The 20,195-nt window shown below is 40.6% G+C and overlaps 1 long non-coding RNA gene across 1 annotated transcript; it reads left to right on the top strand.

The window, feature by feature from the left end:
- The first annotated feature begins 14,176 nt into the window (after nucleotides 1-14,176).
- LOC118923927 (uncharacterized) lies at nucleotides 14,177-18,166 on the top strand. The gene is made up of 4 exons (XR_008995805.1): nucleotides 14,177-14,666; nucleotides 15,403-15,470; nucleotides 16,768-16,843; nucleotides 17,938-18,166. It is a non-coding gene; the product is annotated as an uncharacterized LOC118923927 (long non-coding RNA).
- Nucleotides 18,167-20,195: the final 2,029 nt, after the last annotated feature.

Below are 20,195 nucleotides of genomic sequence, written 5' to 3'. Positions count from 1 at the left end.
ATGTAGTGGCAGACAGGAAATGCTGGGTAACCACACTTCCTCTTTCCTTCTTTCTAATTTACAAATAAATCAGATGTTATCAGAAAAAAAGGTAGGAAATGTTTTTAAAAAATGATGAAGGTATGTCAAAAGGACTTAGGAGCCAACTGAAAGAGCTCCTGATGGCCAAAACTGGGACACTTTGAGCAAGAAAATCCAATCCTGCTTTTTTATAGTATAAAATCCATGGATCCATACTAATATAAATAAATTTTGAATAAGTAAATGAATAATACATCTTCCATTTATAAAAATTGCAAATAATTTTTGTAGATATTCCATCCTCAAAAAAGTAGAACAAAACTCCCCATTAAGTGGGGGCTGCACACAGTGACTGCTATGGTCTGTATGTTTATAAGCCCCCAAAATTCATATGTTGAAATTCCTTACCTGATAATATCGGGGTGGGAAGCTTTAGGAAGTTATTAGGTCTTGAGGGTACAGTTCTCAGGAATGGCATTAGTGCCCTAATAAAAGAGGCCCGAGAAAACTTGCTTGCCTCTTCCACCATGTGAAGACACAACCAAAAGTCTGTAAGCTGGAAGAGATCCCACACTCAACCACGTTAGCACCCTGATCTCAGGCTTCCAGCTTCCAGGACTACAAGAAATAAATCTGTGGCTTTATAAACTACTCGATGTGTGGTATTTTGTCATACAAGCCCAAATGGACTAAGACAGAGACTTCCTTCCAAAGAGCACAACATGGGGAGTGGGGAGAAAAGAGGAACTTCACAGTGAATGGGCCCGAACAAACATGACATCAGCCTGGAGATCAGAGTCAACGACAAGAGTTCTGTGTCGTATTGACAGCATGTACTCATCATGAAAGTAGCAGTTTACCTCTGAAGTCTTCCTCCCAAAACACATTACACCAGTCTGATGAAAAGCATCAGTCAAGCCCAAATAGAGGGACATTCTACAAAATACCTGACCACTGCTCCTCAAAATTGTCAAGGTCCTCAAAAACAAGAAACATCTGAGAAACTGTCACAGCCAAGAGGAGCCTAAGAAACATGATGACTAAACGTGATGTAGGATCTTAAAGGAAACCCTAGGATGGAAAAAGGACATTATGGGAAATGAAGGATATCTGAACAAAGTATGCACTTTAGCTATTAATAATATATTGATATTGGTTCATTAATTATGACAAATGTACCATATTAATGTAAGATGTTAATAACAGGGGAAATGGGTGGAAGTATTTGGAAGCTCTTGGTATATCTTCACAATTTTTCTGTGAAGCTAAAGCTATTCTAAAATTAAAAATTGTTTTAAAAAAGATATTATATAATTTATGGAATCTCAGAAGAGCAGAAAGGTGGTCTTTGGGGCCTATGCTGATAGGAAGAATGCTCTGAGAAACACTGAGATCCCTCTAGGAACAGCAATACTATCCCTGTCCGGACCCTCAACAATCACAGGTCTCTCTGGTTGCCTCTGATTGCTTGGATCGCTCACTTGCACCTTTCTGCAAGGAAAGCTTCAAATGCTGCTTCTGCTTGAGAAGGTGGGACTTGAAATTACCTAAAATAAGAGGCTGCTCAGTTTGAAAGAAGAATCACAAAAGCATGAGAAATCTTGGGAAAAATAAGGAGAAAGAGAAATAGAGAAAAGAGAAGGAAAGAAAAAGTAGGAAGGAAGAAAGAGAAAGAAAAAATTGAATGAAAGAAGGAGAGGAAGGAAGGAAGATAGGGAGGTAGACAGATAATAGATATAGATGGATAGATAGTTGATAGATAGATATAGATGATAGATAGATCGATATAGATAAATAGATTAAGCATAAAACAAAAATAAAATATTATAGTAAATTCCAGTTCACAAGAGCTAGGATTAGTCAATCAGTAAGAGCAAGTCAAATATTTTTCTATTCTTCTTTTACATTCAAATACAAAAATACAGACTTTTAAAAGAACATTTTATCACCACACTGGGAGAGGGAATGCCATGCATTGTTAGCCTGTTGAATCATGTGGTGTTTGTGGGGGGGGTGTCACAGGGAAGACAGTGTAGCACAGCAAGACAAATAGTGACTGTGGCATCTTAACTACACTGATGGACAGTGACTGTAATGGGTTATGTGGTGGGGACTTGATAATGGGGGGAGTCTAGTAACCATAATGTTGCTCATGTAATTGTACATTAATAATACTAAAAAAAAAAGATTTTGGTTCAATGAGGGTCCATAGCCTGGGTTTTGATCTGAGTTGAGTGCGGGCAGCAAAACAGCTGTGGGAGGAGGAGATGGTGAAGGTTCAGGCCTCTGCAAGGTTGGGGGTTGAGGGTCTGGGTCCCACCTCTGTTGGCCCCCAAGTTCTCTCCTGATGGCCCTTCTGCGATTGTGCTTGTCTTAGGTTGTTCCTCCCTTGAGGAATCTTACCCATCTCTGGCTAACCAGTCATCCTCCAGGACCAAGAAGGGTAATGTGAGGCATGCGAGTGAGAGAGAAGCAGCATGCTTTAAAAGCATCAGTTCTCTGTCTCCTTGGTGGTTTATGCCCCCATGGCCTTCATGCCCAGCACCTGCTGAGGTTCCCTCGCCAGCCAGCAGAATCCTGACTTTTGAACTACAGTAGACAATGGAAAATGGCCTCCCTGTTGTATGCAGCAGGGAGATTTAAAAAGGGCTTTGTTTGAGAAAGAAAGAGAGGTAACAGAACCAGAAAATTGAAAAGGCAGTGAAAAGACAGGAAAAATCTCCATCTCAAGGCAAAGCTGGGAGCTCTCTTCCCTCCCCGGAGCTCTCTTTCCTGTTTCTTTAGTTGAAGCTGTAGATGATGTAGGTTCATTCGGTCTGCATGAATTCTTTTCTTGAGGGCTCGCCAACCAACTAATAATAGGCTAAATAAAATAATAGGCAAACACTAAAGCAAGCAGGTACCAGAGAATATGTTTCAGCATACTGAAAGGACCGAAGACTTTAAGATGTTCCACGACCTGCTTTGCCAGGTCTTGGGGGTTTATTATATCGAATCGAGCTTTTTGAATGTCTAATATCTCATGATGCAAGTTATGTAGATCAAGGCTAAGGTTTGTATGGTGCCATACTCCTAGGAGATAGCTAAGAATTTTGTTCCATTCCCAATGAGAACTATTACAAGGTGCATTGGTAACACTGACACTCCTGTACGCAGCACAGCGTTGAAGCCGTAACTGCCATTGAAGGGTTTCCACCTCATCACCTATGGCTGTCACTGTACTTTCCAAGGCGGCAAGTTGGCTCTCTATCTTTATATCAATGTCTTCCTGAGTTTTTAGAGCTTGAGAGTGTTATGAGCCAACTGATTAACATATTGGGCAGTGTGTATGGATTGTGAGAGAGCCACAGCTGCAGTAACAACAGTGATGAGAACAGAAAGAGCAGCCACTAATCCAGCAATTATGAGTGCAAAAGCTCTCCACCTTCTGAAGAGGTCATTCTTCATCTCCACAAGGGCTTGTGCCCCCGGGTCATCATACCATGGTTCAGGTAGATTAGAGGGCAGCATAATATATGGTGGTTGGCAAAGGACTAGGACATTCTTCTCTTTATTCCAGGTAGACATGTGGTTAGATTGCAGTTTATTCAGGTACTGTTATACCAATTTCCCTGGAAAGAGACAGTAAAAGGTCCTACAAGCAGCACATACAGGGGTCGTATGCAGGTTCGTGCCCCATAAGGACGCATAAGATGTGAGGCAGTCGAGGAGGGGGAGGAAAAGTTAACATAGTCTGTGGCAGCCTAAATACGCCACAACTTGCATTGCATCTTATACCGTGAGGTGGTAAAAATGGGTGATATATATCCTCCAGGTGTCATCCCATCTCAGACAGGTCCAGCTAAGCGATGGGACCAGTCGAACACTAATTCCGAGGAATGACTTAGTTTGTGTTGGGAAGCCAGAAGGTGAGCACAGTCTACCCAACGGACTAATTTTCCAATTCTACGTTGGTGGTGTTTGCTCAGTAAGGTAAAGGAGGATGAGTTGGGGCCACAACAATGGTGGTAGCAGGTAGCCCTACAAAAGAGATCATGGATAGGTATTTCTCAAGGTCCCAGGGCCCAGAAATGGTAGCTACCTGGGCACCTCCTGCAGCAGTTTTAGTTACATGCCCTAGCAATAAGCATCCATCCATGGGTTGGTGGATGCCACATAAAGGAGGATCCACCGTCTGTCCAGAATAATTAAATAGTGCTGAGTGCTGCCAGCATGGCCCATCTGGTCCTGGGTGCCCTCCTGGGACCCGGGAGTCATTAACAGATAGTGGGACTGATTCATCACCCCAGGTAACTGGGTGTAACACTGGGGGATTCAGATAGAAGGTCCAGTAGGTCTCTCCTTGTACTAATCCCACCTGGATGGTGACAATGGCGAGCAGCGCCAGAAGCAGCTTATCTGGAGTCAGAGTCAGATCTTGTCTGATCATCGCCTTTCTCTCCTGAGTCAGCCTGTGGAGCAGCCCCCACATCGGAGGATGGGCTCTGCACGTTTGTTGTGATGTCAGGCATTGGAATTCTGGGGAGGTCCTCATCCTCATCTTGAGAATCGACCGCTATATGATGATGCTGGACCAGTCACTCAAGGAGCCAACGAGGACCTGCAACAGACTTAGGGAAACACGAGCATGGCCTCTCCACCAGGTAAGTCCCAGGACAGGTCCTCGCCAAAGACCCATTTAGGGGGTCTTTCCATTTGACTAATGCAAATTTGTTGTTCCGAGATGTTTAAAATCTGTCTGCTGCTGTGAGGCCTTGCTCATCCACTGAAAGAAAATTTAATGTAAATAAAGCAAGGTTTAGTTGGTTTGCAGAGGAGGTCCCATATTTTTCCCCTTCCTGTTTAAATAATTGATTTTTAAGTGTGAAGTGGGCTCTTTCCACAATATCTTGGCCTTGAGGGTTGTAAGGAATTCCTGTTATGTGTTGAATTTGAAAAGTGGAACAGAGATGCTGGAAGGCTTGACCTGTGTATCCAGGCTTCTTATCAGTTTTAATAATTTTAGGAATACCTATGATGGAGAAAGTGTATAGATAATGAGAAATAACATGCTTACTGGCATCTCCCATATGAGGGAAAGCACATATAAAGCCAGAATAGAATAAGTGTCAAGGGAAACATGAATAAAAGGTGTATTTTTTTTTCTATTTGAATAAAGCAATGTAATCCATAGACAAATTATAGGAATTAATAGGTTAGTATAACACAAGGACTGCAAGATCAACATACAAACATTAATTGCATTTTTACAATCAGCAAAAATAGAAAACAAATTTTATAAATGGTAATAAGGCATGCTACAAATTGCATATATAAAATTATATTATTTAAATATTTTTATTAAGGTATTATTGATATACACTCTTAAGAAGGTTTCACATGAAAAAACAATGTGGTTACTACATTTACCCATATAATCAAGTCCTCACCCAAACCCCAATGCAGTCACTGTGCAACAGTGTAGTAAGATGCCACAGATCCACTACTTGCCTTCTCTGTGCTACACTGGTTTCCCTGTGATCCTGCACACCATGTGTACTAAACATAATACCCCTCAATCCCCTTCTCTCTCCCTCCCCACCCGCCCTCCCACACCCCTCCCCTTTGGTAACCACTAGTTCCTTCTTGGTGTCTCTGAGTCTCATGTTATTTTGTTCCTTCAGTTTTGCTTCATTGTTATACTCCACAAATGAGGGAAATCATTTGGCACTTGTCTTTCTCCACCTGGATAATTTCACTGAGCATAATGTCCTCCAGCTCCATACACGTTGTTGCAAATGGTAGGATTTGTTTCTTTCTTATGGCTGAATAGTATTCCATTGTGTATATGTACCACATCTTCTTTATCCATTCATCTACTGATAGACACTTAGGTTGCTTCCATATCTTGGCTATTGTAAAAAGTGCTGCGATAAACATAGGGGTGCATATGTCTTTTTTAATCTGAGAAGTTGTATTCTTTGGGTAAATTCCAACGAGTGGGATTCCCGGATCAAATGATATTTCTATTTTTAGTTTGTTGAGGAACCTCCATATTGCTTTCCACAATGGTTGAACTAGCTTAAATTCCCATCAGCAGTTAGGAGGATTCCCCTTTTTCAGCATCCTCGCCAGCATTTGTTGTTCTTAGTCTTTTCAATGCTGGTCATCCTTACTGATGTGAAGTGATATCTCATTGTGGTTTTAATTTGCATTTCCCTGATGATTAGTGATGTGGAGCATCTTTTCATGTGTCTTGGCCATCTGAATTTCTTCTTTGGAGAACTGTCTCTTCATATCCTCTGCCCATTTTTTAATCTGGTTATTTGCTTTTTGGGTGTTGAGGCATGTAAGTTCTTTATATATTTTGGATGTTAACCCCTGGTCAGATATGTCATTTACAAATATATTCTCCCATACTGTAGGATGCCTTTTTGTTCTGTTGATAGTGTTCTTTGCTGTACAGAACCTTTTTAGTTTGATGTAGTCCCATGAGTTCATTTTGGCTTTTGTTTCCCTTGCTCAAGGAGATGTGTTCAGGAAGAAGTTGTTTGTGCTTATATTCAGGAGATTTTTGCCTATGCTGTCTTCTAATAGTTTTATGGTTTCATGACTTACATTCAGGTCTTTGATCCATTTCAAGTTTACTTTTGTGTATGGGATTAAACAATAACCAGTTTCATTTTCTTGCATGTAGCTGTCCAGCTTTGCCAACACCAGCTGGTGAAGAGGCTGTCATTTCCCCATTGTATGTCCATGGCTCCTTTATCATGTATTAATTGACCATATATGGTTGGGTTTATATCAGGGCTCTCTAGTCTGTTCCATTGGTCTATGGGTCTGTTCTTGTGCCTGTACCAAATTGTTGATTACTGTGGCTTTGTAGTAGAGCTTGAAGTTGGGGAGCATAATCCCACCCACTTTATTATTCCTTCTCAGGGTTACTTTGGCTGTGTGGGGTCTTTTGTGGTTCCATATGAATTTTAGAATGATTTTCTCTAGTTTGTTGAAGAATGCTGTTGGTATTTTTATAGGAATTGCATTGAATCTGTAGATTGCTTTAGGCAGGATGGCCATTTTGACAGTATTAATTCTTCCTACACATGAGCATGGGCTGTGTTTCCATTTATTGGTATCTTCTTTCATTTCTCTCATGAGTGTCTTATAGTTTTCAGAGTATAGGTCTTTAACTTCCTTGGTTGGGTTTATTCCTAGGTATTTTATTCTTTTTGATGCAACTGTGAATGGAATTATTTTCCTGATTTCTCTCTCTGCTAGTTCATTGTTAGTGTATAGGAATGCCACAGATTCCTGCATATTAATTTTGTATCCTGCAACTTTGCTGAATTCAGATATTAGATCTAATAGTTTTGGAGTGGATTATTTACGGTGTTTTATGTACAATATCATGTCATCTGCAAACAGGGACAATTTAACTTCTTCCTTGCCAATCTGGATGCCTTTTATTTCTTTGTGTTGTCTGATTGCCGGGGCTAGGACCTCCAGTACTATGTTGAATAGAAGTGGGGAAACTGGGCATCCTTGTCTTGTTCCCAATCTTAAAGGAAAAGCTTTCAGCTTCTCACTGTTAAGTATGATCTTGGCTGTGGGTTTGTCATATATGGCCTTTATTATGTTGATGTACTTGCCCTCTATACCCATTTTGTTGAGAGTTTTTATCATGAATGGATGTTGAATTTTGTCAAATGCTTTTTCAGCATCTCTGGAGATGATCATGTGGTTTTTGTCCTTTTTGTTGATGTGGTGGATGATGTTGATGGATTTTCAAATATTGTACCATCCTTGTATCCCTGGAATAAATCCTACTTGATCATGATGGATGACCTTTTTGATGTATTTTTGTTTGAATTCAGTTTGCTAATATATTTTTGAGTATTTTTGCACCTATATTCATCAGGGATATTGGTCTGTAATTTTCTTTTTTTGTGGTGTCTTTGCCTGGTTTTGGTATTAGAGTGATGCTGGACTCATAGAATGAGTTTGGAAGTATTCCCTCTTCTTCTACTCTTTGGAAAACTTTAAGGAGGATGGGTATTAGGTCTTCACTAAATGTTTAATAAAATTCATCAGTGAAGTCATCTGGTCCAGGTGTTTTGTTCTTAGGCAGGTTTTTGATTACCAGTTCAATTTCATTGCTTGTAATTTGTCTGTTCAGATTTTCTGTTTCTTTCTGGATCAGCCTTGGAAGGTTGTATTTTTCTAGGAAGTTGTCCATTTCTTCTAGGTTATCCAGTTTGTTAGCATATAATTTTTCATAGTATTCTCTAATAATTGTTTGTATTTCTGTGGTGTCCATAGTGATTTTTCCTTTCTCATTTCTGATTCTGTTTATGTGTGTAGACACACTTTTTTTCTTGATGAGTCTGGCTAGGGGTTTATCTATTTTGTTTATTTTCTCAAAGAACCAGCTATTACTTTCATTGATTATTTCTATTGTTTTATTCTCGATTTTATTTATTTATGCTCTAGTCTTTATTATGTCCCTCCTTCTACTGACTTTGTGCCTCATTTCTGATTCTTTTTCTAGTTTCATTAATTGTGAGTTTAGACTGCTTATGTGGGATTGTTCTTCTTTCCTGAGGTAGGCCTGTATTGCAATATACTTTTCCTCTTAGCACGGCCTTGGCTGCATCCCACAGATTTTGTGGTGTTGAATTATTTTTGTCATTTGTCTCCATATTGCTTGATCTCTGTTTTTATTTGGTCATTGATCCATTTGTTATTTAGGAGCATGTTGCGAAGCCTCCATGTGTTTGTGGGATTTTTCATTTTCTTTGTGTAATTTATTTCTAGTTTCATACCTTTGTGGTCTGAGAAACTGGTTGGTACAATTTCAATCTTTTTGAATTTACCAAGGCACTTTTTGGGCCTAGTATATGATACATTCTTGAAAATGTTCCATGTCCACTTGAGAAGAATGTGTATTCTGCTGATTTTAGGTGTAGAGTTCTGTAGATGTCTGTTAGGTCCATCTGTTCTAATGTGTTGTTCAGTGCTTCTGTCTCTTTACTTATTTTCTGTCTGGTTGATCTGTCCTTCAGAGTGAGTGGAGTGTTGAAGTCTCCTAGAATGAATGCATTGCATTCTATTTCTCCTTTTAATTCTGTTAGTATTTGTTTCAGATATGTAGGTGCTCTTGTGTTGGGTGCATAGATATTTATAATGGTTATGCCTTCTTGTTGGATTGACCCCTTTATCATTATGTAATGTCCTTCTTTGTCTCTTGTGACTTTTGTTGTTTTGAAGTCTATTTTTCTGATACAAGTACTGCAACACCTGCTTTTTTCTCCCTATTAGTTGCATGAAATATCTTTTTCCATCCCTTCCCTTTTAGTCTGTGTATGTCTTTGGGTTTAAAGTGAGTCTCTTGTAGGCAGCATATAGATGTGTCTTGTGTTTTTATCCATTCAGTGACTCTATGTCTTTTGATTGGTGCATTCAGTCCATTTACATTCAGGGTGATTATAGATAGGTATGTACTTATTGCCACAGCAGGTTTTAGATTCATGGTTACCAAAGGTTCAAGGTTAACTTCCTTACAGTCTAAGAGTCTAACTCAACTCACTTAATATGCTATTATAAACACAATCTAAAGGTTCTTTTTTTTTTTTTCTCCTTTTTCTTCCTCCTCCACTCTTTACATATTAGGTATCATATTCTGTAGTGTTTGTCTATCCCTTGATTGACTATTGACTTTGGGGGTAGTTAATTTAATTCTGCATTTGCTTAGTAATTAGCTGTTCTACTTTCTTTACTGTGGTTTTATTACCTCTGGTGACAGCTATTAAACCTTAGGAACACTTCCATCTATATCAGTCCCTCAAAAATAGACTGTAGAGATGGTTTGTGGGAGGTAAATTATCTCAGCTTTTGCTTATCTGGAAATTGTTTAATCCCTCTTTCAAATTTAAATGATAATCTTGCCGGATAAAGTAATCTTGGTTCAAGGCCCTTCTGCTTCTTTGTAGTAAATACATCATGCCACTCCCTTCTGGCCTGTAAGGTTTCTGTTGAGAAGTCTGATGATAGCCTGATGGGCTTTCCTTTGTATGTAATCTTATTTCTTTCTCTGGCAGCTTTTAATAGTCTGTCCCTATCCTTGATCTTTGCCATTTTAATTACTATATATTGTCTTCCTCCAGTCCCTTGTGTTGGGAGATCTGTGTACCTCCATGGCCTGAGAGACTATCTCCTTCCCCATATTGGGGAAGTTTTCAGCAATTACCTCCTCAAAGACACTTTCTATCCATTTTTCTCTCTTCTTCTTCTTCTAGTACCCCTATAATGTGAATATTGTTCCGTTTGGATTGATCACACAGTTCTCTCAATATTCTTTCATTCTTAGAGATCCTTTTTTCTCTCTGTGCCTCAGCTTCTTTGTATTCCTCTTCTCTAGTTTCTATTTCATTTATCATCTCCTCCATTGTATCCAATCTGCTTTTAATACCCTCCATAGTGCTCTTCAACGATTGGATCTCCAACCAGGATTCATTCCTGAGTTCTTGAATATCTTTCCATACCTCCATGAGCATGTTAATGATTTTTATTTTGAACTCCCTTTCAGGAAGATTCATGAGGTTGATGTCATTTAAATCTTTCTCAGGAGCTGTATTAATAGTTTTACCCTGAACCAGGTTCCTTTGGTGTTTCATATTTGTATATGGCACCTTCTAGTGCAGAGAAGCTCTACTCTCTGGAGCTGCTCAGCCACTGAAGCAATGTCGGGGGTCACAGGGGAGTGGTATTGGTGCCTGGGGGGAGGAAAGAGCTTTTTCCTGCTTCCTGTCTCCACTGCCTGAACCAGTGGGCTGAGCATACTTTGCATTTGTAGTTGCTGTAGACAGATCTTCCCTCTGGCTGGCCTAATGCCAGGGTAGGGTTTGCTGGTTTGCAAGCCAGGTGGGGCTGGCCAGGAAAAAGGCGCAGTAGGCTGCGTATCATGGAGGGGGTCCTTTGAGGTGTGTAGGCAGCCAGGGAGGTGGAGTATCTGAAGATCGTGAAAGCTCCCAAACTGTTGGGAAGAGTGCACCCAGATAATTTTGTCTACCTGTCCTTCTCATGAGCAGTAAGCTCTGTGCAACCCTTGCCCCTTTAGCAGCCCTCTTGCTAAGGGCTTCCTTGTTAGGAAGTTTCTTAGACTGCATACCTTTCTTTTGTCCAAGAGCAGCAGGGTATGAATCCCTGCTTTCCACAAGTAGCTGGAATCTCTCTTTCTCCAGGAATTCTGCCTGTCCTACATTTCCAACCCTGTAATCACAAGAATATCATGCAAGCACCATGAAATGTAGGTTTGTGCTTCCAGGGCATATCTCTGGAGTTAGGGACTCATCAGTCCCAGGCTTCCACTCCCTCCCCGCTCCTTCTGATTCTCTTCTTCCTGCTGCTGAGCTGGGGTGGGGGAAGGGCTTGGGTCCCACCAGGCCACAGCTTTGTTACATTACCCTGTTCTGTGAGATCTGCTCTTTTTTCCAGGAGTATACAGTCTGGTGCAATCCTCTTTCCTGTTGCTCTTTCAGAATTAGTTGCATTAACTATATTTTCATATTATATGCGGTTTTAGGAGGAAGCCTCTCTCTCACCTCTCACACCACCATCTTTAATCCTTTTCAACAGGTGTATTTTTTTTCTTAATTTTTTTTTTATTTTGGTATCATTAATCTACAATTACATGAAGGACATTATGTTTACTAGGCTCCCCCCTTCACCAAGTCCCCCCCACATCCCCGTTCACAGTCACTGTCCATCAACATAGTAAGATGCTGTAAAATCACTATTTGTCATCAACAGGTGTATTTTTAAAGGATGGTATGTGCGTAATGATCATTTGTGAGATTTGATTTGGAACCAGGTCTCAAAGTCTGATACCAAGAGGTGCCATAGGCTATAAAGAGTGACAATTTTGGCATGAGCAAGCTGTCTAGCCTATTTTTGAGTAATCCCAACCTGTTTCTTAAGAACCTAAAGAGCTTTGGTCTAACACTCTGGAACTTAGCATTAAGCTCTACCCTCCTAAAGACTTATTTTTATGGTTAGATATTGTCTTGTCCCGCATACCCACCTCCTGTATTTTGTACTCTTAGGGATAACTGGGAGTGTCTTGGTATAACATAACAAGTCGATCCACCCCTGAGGCTCTTCCTTACTCTCTCCATTATCACTTTTTGATTTGATTAAAGACTGAAATCCCTTAAACCCCCGGGGTTTGGTACCTGGGGGCCCTACCGGATAGCAGTAGATTTTGTTAGTGTCAATTATTTGGTGGTTCAGTGCCCCAGATATCCCTAATTCCTATATTTTCCATTCCACTACATACCTATCAAGGCATTCTTATACCTCATGTTGAATGCAATCCCATCCAAAGACCCAATCTTTGTTAGTTCGCATGCTTTCTGGAAACCCTGTTATGCCTCAGTCTGGATTTTCTTATGTCAGCTATAACTGAGTTTGTTTCCACTTCAAGCTTTATCTTTTAGCAAACTGGAAGTGCAGGATCAATACAGTTTTTCTAGTTTCTGATAGATTTATGTCACAGATTATATATTGTCATGTCTGTAGATATTTGTACCATTTGTACTTTTTGACCTCTACATGGCTATTGGTGATTTTTTTCATGAATTCTAATATTTTATGATTTTATTCTAAAAAGGTATTTTTTCATGAATTCTGAACGAATACTTAGCACCAAATTTGAATTGCCTAATTGTAACTTTGCAAACTATGCTGTGCTAATAATTTATGTCTTTTCTTTTTCCAAATAGCAATTTACTAATATTGACCGACTTTTAATTATTATAATTAAAATTGTAAATGCTTGTGTATTTCAGCGTGGTAAGAATATGACTGTCCCACCAATGTTAAAGCTAGTGATCTTTTTACCCATTCATTCATTCATTCATTCATTCAGTAACCCTGGCTTTTCTGACTCTTGTTTTCCCAGCTCTAAATGGTTGTGAAGAATACTAACAGTGTATGAAAGGTACTTTCAGAAATTAGTAAAAAAATTCACTATTATAATTTTCTACAGTTTAATCTAGGATTTAGTACTCTACTCTGCCTTCAGACGTACTGTAGGACATGCTGCCTTTGCTGTCTCACTGTGGCAAAATTCAGAATTTTTCTAACAAGTACAGATACCTATGTCTGATACTGTGTGTACATTTCAGACTCAAGCTTCATTCTTACTTCTTGGTTATTTCTTGGTATTTTCTAAAATGTAAACACATATTTATCCACCTCTAGCATGATACCTGGCACATGACAGGAACCCAAAAGAGTGGGAATGTACTTTGATACAATATTTTTGGAGAGTAGTTAAGCAGTGTCTCACAAAATTTTAAGTTTGCATATTCTTCATTCCAGCAACTCTACTAGGAATTTAGATACAGTTGTATACATGTGTTAGGCAACAGACAGCAAGCAACTAAAACCCCTAACTAGGCAGTCCTATCTCTGAGGTCACCCGCACTTTCTAAGTGCATAACCTTTTAATTTTAAACTCTCTCTTTTCAGCCTTTCACGGTGCTCCTCTCTCTCTGAGGTCGTCTGTATTTTTTTTTCTCTAAGTAACTTTAAATAAAACTTTTACTCTGCTTCACTACTGTGTCTCTGCCCTTCAATTCTTTGTCGTGGCAGGAAGAAGAACCGAGGAAAGCACACAGGCTCCCCCCGAACACACGTATAACGATGCTCACATTGCAGCCTGTCTTTAAGGAGGACAAAGGACAAAAATTGAAAACAATTGAAAGTTAATCAATATTGGACAGGTTATGTAAATTGTGGTACTTGTAATCACGGGAGTACTTTGCAGCCTTTGGAAAGAATAGAAAGGATGTTTGCATAAATTGACGAGGAAAATCAGCATCTAATATAGATTTTAGGAAATACATATAGTGAAGGCAAACTCTGGCACGCTAAGACCCCCCACTCCTTAAGATCCAATCACCACCGACCAGATGGTCGCCCACCCCTTAAGATCCAATCACCATCGCAGAACGGACCCTATCCCTACTCCTTAAAAACACGCTTCCTCACCCACGAGCTGCTGCTCCCTCTCTCTGTGTCTCCTGAGTCGTTGTGGGGTAAGGAGGGTCGCGGCGAGATACCCTTTCATATAGTATGGTGCTTTTATATAAAAGAGGATACCCATGTATGTAAAAACAGGTACTTATATATTTAAATACATATACAGCAAATGTGAATGTAAGCCCTTGGAAAATGTCCGAAGAACCGCGCAAGGAAACGGAGGAGTGGGACTTGACTTTGATCCCATGTCCTGTACTACTTGAATTCTGGCGGGTGTGCAAGCTCATCGACCTGCGCTACCCACCGCCGGCTAAGGAGGGCGCTGTGGCCTCCAGCATCCCGTCGGCCGGCGCGGGGACGACATCACCACGGGCGGTGCCGCATGCGCAGTAGAAGGAGCCGTGGTGCTGTGGGTGTTGCTGCCTAAACTCTTCCGGTCCGAAGTCTTGTTCTGGCCGATAGGGAGCCGGACTGGCGGCTTTGAGGCTCTTGGTGCTGGGTGGACGGCGTCTTGGGGCCCAGATGAACCAATGGCATCCTGCCTGCTACGGCTGGGGCCAGAGAGGCATCTTTTCCGGACGGCCCTCCGGCAATAAGAAGGGTGGAAGCCACGCCCCCGAAAGGTGAGCCGCCTCGGCCCGGTGCGGGCCGTCCCGCTCGCAGCTCCCGGGCCTCGGTAGCTGCCTGAGCGCTGCCGCCGCGCGTGGCCCGCGCGCCTCTTCCTGGGAGGCTCTGACGCTTTCGCTGCTCTGCTCACAGTAGCTGGCGTGGACGGTATGATTTTTTTTTTAATTTGAATAAGGAGTTTAATATACCGAATTATTAACTGTTACAGGGGGTTGCAGTAATGCGGGGTTGGCTAGTAAGAAGGAAAAGGAAGTCTGAAGAATACACAAGTAGCAGACCTAAGGAGTAGCCACTACTTTAGGGCTGGGATAGAGCTCTCCCTCCCTGCTCTACTTCCCCCAGGGCTGCGATCCAGACTTTAGTGGGGACAGCATGGCTGTACTTCACTGGATGGCAGAGAAGTCGCTGTGTCTTTGCTGGCGGAGTTTGCCAGAAAACTGCCCTCTATGGTACCAGGGAAAGATATTCACAGGAAGGTATCTCAATGGAGGTGCTTGGATACAAAATGAGCACAGCTGCGGATGCTGGGGGAAGCTGCTGGCCTCTTGTGCTGATGCCCTACCCTGCACTGCAGGCACCCGGTTCCTGCTGGAGTGGCTGCCTAGCTGTAGGAGGCTGCTAGGCGAGCCCGCCTGAACCGGGGATGGCTGGGCTCCTGGAAGAAATCTCTAAAAGGAATTCAATTTAGTGAGTTTGCCCTTTTGCACTGTGATCTTCTCTTTCTTCCTACAGCCTGGAGCCAGAGTGAAGAGGACTTGGAACAGAGCTGCTGCTGGCAATGTGAGCAAGAAGTAAAGACGGTATGATTTTTTTATTTCTCCGCGGGCCTTATAAAAGCCAGGCGCGGGCCATGGTTCCCCGGGTGAAATAGAGAGGGACTGCTCTTTAAGATGGGACTGTCAGTGTTGGGAACACCCCTTACTTACCAAAATGGAGGCCCCCGCATTCCTCAAGCTGCGCTATTTGGCACAGAAAATATTACTAAGAGCAAAGGTTGAATGAAAAACCCACCAGTACAACCAAACTTTTCACTGAAAAAATGTGTGTTGTTTCCAGGAATCGCAAAGGGCATGCTGTTGCTTTCTAACAGGTCTCATTTGAAAACTCGCCCTCTGTATATTCAAATGGTTAATTTTGAGGCTTTGCTTTCAGTGAACTCTATTCCTCGAGACCTTGCTTTCCGCCATCTCATAGCTCATTAAGTCCCCTTCGTTTATGTCCTGAAAATCTTTTTCAATCTGTCCTCTCTCCTCCATCAGCATCCTAATACAGAACTTGCCTGATCCCTTGCTTTTAGGTCCTAATTAGTGTATATATTTATTGATTCTTGTTTCCGTTGACTCCGTTCTTCACATAAGACATCTTTTTAATACGCAGCTTGGAAAGTTCTCATAGATATCGCACAAAAGCATTGCTTTAAGAATAAAAACAAACTCTTTTCCATGGCCTTTAAGACTCTGCGTGGTCTAGAATCCCCTCTCTTTCCCCAGACCCATCTTGTGTCACTTTTGCCCTAACTTTCTATGCTTAAGATATGCTGAATTAACCTTAGTTAATTCTATATAAAATCCTACCGAAGGCAGTTCAAATACTACCTTTTACTGTCACCCCTAGCCTTATTAAGTGAAGTTCACGGCCCCCTTGTCTATCAGATTTTCTTTTAAAACACGAACTTGAGGTTCACTGCGGTTGCATTTGATGGCATTGGTTGTATTAGGACTAAAAATAAAGTGTAAAGTGAAAGAGTTAAACTGTTTCAGTCAACATGTGTGTTTTAATGGCACCTTAGTGTTCAGGATTGGGCTAGATTTTACTGGGGATGCAGAAGTTCTGGCCGCCTCTGGTTTTAGATGTGTCTTATTTGTTGAGCCCTTTGCACTGTTCTGTTGCCTTGTCTGTTTTCGAGATGGGGAAGCAGGAAGAAGGGGAGTATAGGTTGATACTAGGTGGGGCTGAATAGGTGGAGTAGTAAAATGCAGAGTAGAGAGAGAGAAGAGAGGACCTACTTTTGGGTTCTGCTTTTCATTTTCAAGATTTCATTCTATGCAGAGAGACTGGCTGACCTAAAATTTGGCTAATAAGAAAATGTATTAATAGGTGGAAAGACTATATCCCAGTTGGACAGCGGATGCCAGGGACCCGTTTCATTGCTTTCAAAGTTCGTTTGAAAAAAGTAAGCAGTATTCTTTAAGAAATCCAAATTCACCGTGTAGAACACTGGTTCTCAACCGTGTCACACCTCATTTTCCCTTTTTTGTAGCAAATACTTTGTAATCCCTTTCATATCCTGAAATGAAATTCATATAAGTACAACCTATTTCCATACTTAATTTTAAAGAAAGAAAAACAATGTAATGCTCTGACTATAACATAAAGAATAAGTAAGATAAAGGAATTCATAATAATTAATATGTATTTACATTTCAATAGTAAATGGCCGTAACTATGCTAGACATAAAGAAATAGTTACTTGTTCCGTGAAATCAAAAAACTAAATGAGGACTGATGTAGGTGAGTTATTTTGCCTAAGTGGCCGGAGTTTCCATAATCATGAACAGCTCTTACTTAGCAGATTTCCAAATAAAGCAAAGCCTTCACTTGGTCGATAAGGTGATGACTGTCCTAGAAAATGGATTATACATTAAAACTGCAAAAAAAGCCTTCGTGTTTATTCTTGAGGTTTGATTCTAAGGCTTAACTTACGAACAGTTTTTTCACCTACATGAATGTTGACTAGAACATTCAGAAGTCATTAGGGGGTAAGACACATCTGTGGGACTGTTCTGAATTTTGCCAGATGCCTGGCGTCTATGCCCTGTGCACTAAATGCCATTGAGACACCTTTGTTACCACTGTCACAACCCAAAAAATAACGTGGATCAGTATGGTCATGATTTCAGCATGGAAACTCTGAAAATTGAACTCAGAAAGGAATAGGTGGGGAAAGCATTTGACTGACATAAAAAAGGTGAGAAGAGGTTCATGTCTCTAATGAAACTGCCCAGCATAGCGTGGATGTGTCTCTGGAAGAACTCCACTTTTAATGTATGGGGAATTGATGTAATTTGTGACTCATAGGTCAGGGTTCCTTTTTTACTTGCTATGTCAGTTCTTCTGCATCTCTGTACTTAAAATCTTAGTCGCTTCATAAAGATAAACATGTGGTTCTTATTTACATCCACCAACCCCAAGCATAGTGCTTTTTGACATATAATAAATACTTAACAATTTTTGTTGAATGAATGGACTCCCCACCCGCATTTGCAGTTCCTGAGAGGTTGCTCCTGTATTCCTCCTTTCTGTGTGATCGTCCCAACGCCTCAATTGCCTTTTCCATGGCCTCTAAAAGTGGATTCCTGAGGTTCCACGAGGGTCCCTGCTCAGTGCCTGTCTGGAAGTCCACCAGCAAGAGAAGCACAGGGACACTCTTCAGTTTCCTTTCCTCCACGTGGCCCCAGGTCTCTTGCACACTGTCATTATAAAAAGCCTCTTCTGACTCTGTGTACTCAAGTAGTTTTATTCAATGTTGCGATTAAGGTACCGTAAAGGGGATAACAGGGCTGTAGAACCACTCTCAGTGCACCCCCTATCCATGCAGTAGAATCAGGAAGATGAAATATCTCTGTGTGGCAGTGAAATGTAACATTGGTCTCCTGTGTGTTTTATGGAAGTCACCAAGGAAAAGCAGCCTCAGTACTTGCCAGTCTCTCCTCAAGCACACTGGAATACAAAGGAGAATATGTTAAATGTCAAATATTTGACATGGCGAGAAATACCTGGGAATTCAAAGGAGAGGAAAACCGTAATAGGGTTAATCAAGGAAGGCTTCCTAAAGGGTTAACATAAATTGGTTATCTGAAATTAGTTACTGTTCAGATACCTGAAGGTGGTATTTGATCCATCAGCTCCAACTTTGCGAGAAACTGGAGACAGTATATGCCTTGATGTAATTAATTTACTCTTCAAAACTGTGACAATATTATGCAGAAGACTCAACACCATAAATCTGTCAAATCTTCTTGCGTTAATTATAAATTTATCATCATCTCAAATAGGCTGATTCTAAAATTCATATAGAAGAATAGACTTAAGTAGCCAGGAAATTTTTGAAAAAGAAGAATAATGGTGGAAGGGGGGCATCTAGCCGTACCAGATATTAATCTATATTAAAGTGTTGGTGGACCATAGGTGCTTTTTAGGGCAGTGAAACTATTCTGTATGTCACTGTAAGGGTAAATACTTGTCATTACACATTGGTCAAAACCCATAGAATGTACAATATGTTGAGTGACTCATAACATAAACTAGGGACTTCAGTTGATAATGATAGATCAGTGCTGGTTCATTGGTTCTAACAAACGGACCACACTGTTCTGGAATATTGATGGTAAGTCTTTGTCGGGTGAAGGAGAGAGGGTATAATTGGGAGCTCTCTGTACTTTCCACTCAGTTTTGCTGTGAACCTGAAACTGCTCTAAAAACTAGTCTGTTAATTGATAAAAAAGTATGTTGCTGGCACTTGAATAACCAAACATATCGGTATGGAAAAGAGTACATAAGTAAGCCAAATACGTAAAAAAAAATGTTTAGCAATAAAAAGCACCCTTCACATATATAAATATTCTAGAAGTATTTGTAAGTGCCTATTTATAGGCACTCCCCTTGGAGCTGGAGATGCAGTGTGGGACAAAACTGATGTGGTCCTTCTGGGAGTTTACTGTCTGGCTGGGAGACCAACATGAAACAAGTAAGCACAGAAATAAATTATAGAAGTGAGCTTATTTTCTTCCTCTAATCTTTCTGAAAGAAAGCATTATACAATAGTTTGTAAATTCCAGAAGAGTGGAAATTTTCCTTTGCATCTCATTGTTAGCATCACAGGACTTGAATAAATGGGTAATAAAATAAAGGATATTAAGCACCCATCCGCTCTTTCTTACCTCATTCTTCTCTGCCAGAGTTTTGAAGAGAATCTTGCTCCAGAAGAATGTTTTTCCCCCTTGGATCTTTTTAACAAAGTCCAAGAACAGAATGAAGAACTTGGACTGATTGTTGATTTAACATATACTCACCGCTATTATAAGCCAGAGGTAAGTGAAACCCTTAATTGAAAAGAACCTTTCAGATACTGTATTAGTTCATAGTAATTCAGTAGTTATCATCTTACATTAAAGTGAATCCAGGCCTTCTTTCATGGGTAATAGTTCAAAAAAGGAACCAAATGCTTTCCTTAATTATAGATTTGGCAGTAAGCTTTGTATGTGCTTAAGAATTGCTGTAAGCTTTCGTGTTCTATGTTTTAAAAATGAAGTAAACTTGTAGTAAGAATAGTAGTAGTCTAATAGAAAGGAATACCTCGTATGTCCCTAGCACTTATTTTAAGCAGTTGCCTGAGCATGTGTGAGCATCGGAGGAAAAGACAGTTCTCTCAGTTGCATGCTTTCTATTCCTAGTACCTTTTGCTATTGATGCAGAAACCCATATAATCTGTTGGCCATGTAGCATATCAGTGGGAAAGAATTTTC

The sequence above is a fragment of the Manis pentadactyla genome, chromosome 2, assembly GCF_030020395.1.
Source record: "Manis pentadactyla isolate mManPen7 chromosome 2, mManPen7.hap1, whole genome shotgun sequence".
NCBI classification, from domain to species: Eukaryota; Metazoa; Chordata; class Mammalia; order Pholidota; family Manidae; genus Manis; species Manis pentadactyla.
Note: the sequence above shows the minus strand (reverse complement) of the source record. Positions and strands in the feature narration are given on the sequence as shown.